This window comes from Nelumbo nucifera, chromosome 7 (assembly GCF_055504915.1).
Source record: "Nelumbo nucifera cultivar China Antique chromosome 7, China Antique-T2T, whole genome shotgun sequence".
Lineage (NCBI taxonomy): Eukaryota > Viridiplantae > Streptophyta > Magnoliopsida > Proteales > Nelumbonaceae > Nelumbo > Nelumbo nucifera.
The window spans coordinates 7127149-7133148 of record NC_142655.1 but is presented as its reverse complement, the minus strand read 5'-3'; positions in this window follow the sequence as shown (position 1 = coordinate 7133148).

Sequence of the window (6000 nt, the reverse complement as noted above, 5' to 3'; positions counted from 1 at the left end):
CCCTGAAGACCACGATCTCATTAGGACCGTGCTCCCATGGAAAATCGCCAGTAGGAAGGCTGTAAGAGTGCTCCCTAGAAAGGTGAAACCTCTGTATGAGATCCTAAAGTCTCTCCAGAGTCATAGTGGAAGGGCCGAACTGATCTGGCACCCGACCTCGGTGGGAGGTGGATGCCAGATGGCCTGAAGTCGCTCGTACCCCGGACGGCTGGGCGGCAAAAGAAGCACCTTGAGCCAAGGTACCCACCTCGGGCTCATCTATAAGACTATTTACACTAGACGACATGAAAGCACGGAAAGAAAAGAAAGTTTAGAAGATAAAAGGAAGCTCAGGGACTCACCGTAAAAGGCGCAACCGAACTAAGGAAATGACTGAACTAGAAGACCCGAGCTAGGAGCCTCAGACACGAGCTCAATACTGACGCTGAAGACTTTGTGGCGAAAAAAATGACCAGGGTCCCCCACTATTTATAGTCGTTGTATCCGGGCGTTGACAATCAAGATTGAGACGATCCAACGGCTCTCAAAGAAGTCGGCTACGGGCTCCTCAAGGTGAAATCAGTTTAGCGCATTTTTTGGCATCCACGAAGTCCAAATCGTGTGACGTCCGCGCGTAAACCAAACGCGACCCGGGTTTCTTTTGATTGATTCAAGCACCGGACCTGTCCGTCCAGGCGAATCGCACGACGAAGTAGTATGAGTACCGAAGCCAAATCCACTCGGCGCATCATGAACTCCCCGCACTAGGTCAGCACCACCTGCATAGGGAGTGGGGGGCAATTGATGGAGGGTGATTTGGCCCGACCTCGTAGCACGGGGACATGTGGGTATGACCTTGCTCAAGCGATGACTCAGCGTGACAGCACAGCGAGGGTAACTGAAACTCAGTGAGAAGGGCTCACCGAGTTCAATCCGGCAACTCGGCGGGTTAGGCTACTCTCCAAGAGTCATCTGCCTTGCATCTTCTTCCCAAGGCTGAAGCGCTCTGAGCTCCTCCTAGTGGGTTCTTGGCCACTCCCAAAGAAGGAACGCCCCGATCGCCTCTAGTCACCCTGAGGTAAAGACACTTCGAGCCAGTGCCACTGGTGTAGCTCGCCACAGGCAGCTCGGTGTAGCTCGCCACTTGCAGGGTAGCTCACAGAAGAGTGGTTCGGCATATCACAAGAAGATCTTCTGCCTGACAACTGTGCCCGACAAACCTAGAGACTGCGATCACGTCTTTTGTTTGACAGTGTTGTGCCCGCCACCTCTGGAAGATGTCTTACATCTGACAAGTACGTACCCTGCAACGACAGCCCCGCACGTGCCACCTCAGCCCTGGCTGTAACGGCTGCGGCAGGATGACAATGGCGGTTATACCTGCCCTGACAGAAGCAGGTGGGCCTGATTCGACAGAATTCTGTTATAAGTAGCCCCAATCCCAAAGGGCAGAGGTAAATTTTCTGATACTCGCGCTATCTGCACTCTTAGCCTCCTTTACTCTCCTTGCATCTTTCACAGACCTCTAACTTAAGCGTCGGAGTGTTCCCGCCAGGCAAGCCTCCCGTGAATTCCTCATCTTCTCCATCTCAGGTACCACCTGGGAGCCACGCACCCGCCGGGTAGGAGTGACCGGATCGCACACCATCAGGTATCATTGACAAATCTACCTATAATTGGATCTATCATCAACACACAAATAGGTAGTTTTGGGTATCACCGACAAACTTACATATAATTGGAGTTATCATCAATACACAATAGGCAGTTTTGGGTATCATTGACAAACCTACATATAATTGGAACCATCATCAACCACATCAATAGCCTATCTCAACCTAAATAAATTGGATGAGAAAGGGAAAGTTATAGTCAGAGAGAGTTATTTAAAATTATGTTGCAAGTTGGTCCAAAAATCAACAAAATTATGGCAATCCGGCTATACATTTGAAATTATAAAAACTCTATGCCATGTTATTAGAGGCTTATGTGGTTGTTGCCAACATGAGACACTTAATCCATGTTGGACAAAGCAAAAAAGCCTATACCGGAAATAGGTTTTGAGTTTCTCTCCCACTCTCTCACTCTCAATCATATCTCGATCCCCCACTCTCTCAGCTTCGGTTTGCAACCAAATCAAAACCTCTCTCTCTCTCTCTCTCTCTCTCTCTCTCTCTCCCGCTTCCTCTCTCATTCATATTTTTAAATTTTTCTTACAAACGTATACAATATTAATCAGACCGTACAAAAAAACATAAGACCAACTTAATATAGTTTTAAAATCATTACAATCAAATTACAAAATTTCTATCAAGTTTGTGTAAATTTTATAATCAAGAGTTTGATGTAATAATTTTAGAACCTTACCAACTTGGTCACATATTCTTTTATACGGTTTTATTAATACCATATAAGTGTATAAGAAAATAAAAAAAAAAAGAAAAAGAATGAGAGGAAGTGGGAGAGAGACTAAGGGAGAATGATAGAGAATGAGAGAGATTGAGGGAGAACAATATGATAGAGAATGAGAGAGATTGAGGGAGAACAATAGGGAGACACACATACACACATAGACATTGATAAAGAGAACGTAAATATAGAAACCGAAAACCATTTATATATATATATATATATATATATAGAGAGAGAGAGAGAGAGAGAGAGAGAGAGAGTCAAAACCCTTTTTTATTTTCAAATCACTCAACATTAAAGGGAAATTTTGATATAAGCTCTTTGTTATGTCCAACACGGATTAAGAATCTCATTTTGGCAACAGCCACATAAACCTCTGATGACATGGTGGGGGTTTTTATAATTTGAAATGTAGAGCCGGTTCTTAGAGTTTTGTTGGTTTTTTGACCAACTTACAGCTTAAATTTAAATGTACAACCAACCCTAACTGTAATTTTCAACCATCCTAATATTTGGTATAGCCAATGACCGATGTTGCTAATGGATGTATATAAATAATGATGTTTATATTTCTTAAGTTTCATCCATTTTGAACCTTATACAAATGATTTTCAAATTTTAGAATTTGTGCACTTTTACAAAATTTGCTTAGGTTATTAACTTCAATAGAAAAGCCTGAACTTTTGGATAAAAGTAGCAATGAAATGTCATAATTTAAGCCAATAATAAAGGGCATGTTTGGTTCACTGCTCTAGGCATTCTTTTTTTAATTCTTGCTCATCATGTGCAAAAAATAGGCAATAATGAATAACATTAAGAGCTTTTGGTTACAAAATTATTGTCATGGATTTTCATTTTTTTTCAAAATGAAAAATTAGCCCATAGCATAAGAGTTGAGGTAACCTCCATAATCATGCCCCATATTTCTCATTTTCATTCTTTAAAAAAACTCTGTGCCCATGATTTTGGAGTCCTAGGCCAGTGGTTTATGACTACTAACACAGTTTTTTTAAGAATGAAAATGAGCAACATATGGCATTTGTCAATTTGGAAAGAATTCATTTTTCAAGAAACAAGTGTTTGGTTCATAGCAATATTTTCCATTCTACCCATTTTTATACATTCTTGTCCATTTTAGAATTTCATCTTGGATAAGAATGAGAAAGAATTAAATCACCCAAAATTTAACACATTTTATTTCTTTTAGCACAGTAGGCATAATTCCTTAAAATTGGTGGGTTCTAATTCTTGAAACATCCCAAAATTTTCCACATAGGGCAGTTGGCAAATTTTGTGGGTCCAAAGGGACATGCCGGTTTATGTCAGAGCATACTTGATTCCAGACCACCATAAATTCCATTTTCCTCTCACTCTTTCCATTTAATTTTCTCTCTACTCACTATTTATGCCTCATCTCTCTCCTCTTATACGTGCAAATGGACATGCCACTACACTTAAGTAGTAGTATCTAGGGTTGCAACTTGGCTGGGCCTAACCTAAGCCCGACTTGACCAAACCTGAATCTTGCTTTAGTTGGGCTTGAGTTTTCAGGCAGCAAGTTGGGTCTATGCTAGAAAACTGGGGCTTGACTTAAACTTGGATTGGGCTAGGATTGAGGCCTTAGCCCAATCTTGGCCCAACCCAACCTGGGCCTGGTCCAATTCAAACCCACCAAAATAAATACATAAATACATGTATTATTTATATAAAAAATATCCTTTTTTAATTATAAATGAAATTTATACATATTTTCAATGAATTGTGCTCCTAAATTGGACCAGAAAATCCAACAAAAGATACCTATATAAAAATACATAAATAAATTTTTTTCAAACCTGACTAACCCGCTCAAACCCAACCCAAGTATGAACCCAAGTTAACCTTGGTTTGGGTCTGGATTGATAAACTTGGACTTAACCTAGGTTGGACTAGGCCCAAGCCCAAGGTTAGGGTTGGCCAATCTAACCTGATCAAGTTGTACCTCTAGTAGTATTAAAAGTATCAACTTTTCAAGAATAGCTTAATTACCACTCGTCCACCTCTTTAAGACAAACTGATTGGTAAGGCCTCCTACTAGATATAGAGAAGGCTTGGATCAAATCCCACCTACACCAGGGTTAGGGATGGGTTACCTCCCTCCCCAATAAATCATTCAATTCAGCCACTTCAACTGTCATGAAAGGGCCCTTAGTAAACATCCTGAAATTCTAGGATACACAAATCTCAGCCTCACAGCTATAGAGAGAAAGATTTAAGAGAGAGAATAAGGGAGGAGAGGAAAGATAATGTGGTGTGAGTGTCACTTGGACTTAGCCCCATTTAAGCATATAAGAAAACTACCATATCCCCTCACTCTAGGCTTGTTTTTCTTTTTTTTGTTCTTTTTTTTTATTGGATTGTAAGGGGGAAATTTGGTATATGTTTGGCATCGATGCTACAGATACAACACCGTTTTCTCTGCTGATGTGTGGGTTGGAAGCACTGCTTTCTGAGAAAATAGTGTCTTTTTTTTTTTTTGCTTAGAAACGTTGCTTGCTGCCAAGTAGGACATTTCCTAGAGCAACAGCAACATTTTCTGTTTGGTACCAGTGCTCCATGTCCGTTTTCAGCATTGGTACCCATTATAAGAAGTCCACGTCACTGCCACATCACGCCCTCATTGGCAACAACGAGCTACAATATGAGAAAACGCCAAATTCGGCATTGCTCCAAACCACACCTTTTCAATTTCCAAGGCGTGGCTTGGAGCACTATTTTTTATGGAAAAACAGTTCCAAACAAACAAACATTTCCTAGAGCACTGTTTTTTCCAATGTGGTGCTGATTTGTTACCATTTTCTGGAGTAACGACATCGATGCTAAACAAACACTTGGTCAATGGGATTTTGGTTCTCATTGAGATACCAATGTTCTTTTTTATGGGACAAAATTGTCCCTTTTTAAAAATGATTTTTTTATGGCTAAAATGGTCATTGTCTTATTTACTTATAAAATAAAAGAACATAAGTACACTCCCGGATAAGTATTTCTTGGGAATTACTTACCTGGAAAATGCATTTATCTAAATAAATAACTTTTCAATAAGAGAACGGGGCCTTAGAGTTAGAAAAGGAAGTTAGTAAAAAAGAGCATTCACCTAATATTGGTGTAAGCAATATGAGCATTAGATTGATTGGGTATGGTCCTAAAAGTTGGTGTTTCACAAAGGAGTCATCCTTAAACTCAAATTCATGTTTGTAGACCTGTTCAGGCTAGGGGTGCTCACGGTTTGGTTACTGAACCATGGGCCTTTTTTTGTAACCAAACTAGTATTACCGGTTTTTGGGTAACTGGTAACCGAAACCAATCAATTAACCGGTTGATCGGTTTAGTTAACTATTGGTTGATTCGTTGATTTTTTGGTTTTTTATTTTTACAATATATATTATATAAATATATAATAAAAATTTATAAATATACATATAATATTATATTTTAAATAATAAATAATATATCATATATTATAAATATATATTTATATATAATGCATATTTATTAATTTATAATATATAAATAATATTAAATATATATAATATATAATATACATGAATATATATAAAATATATAGAA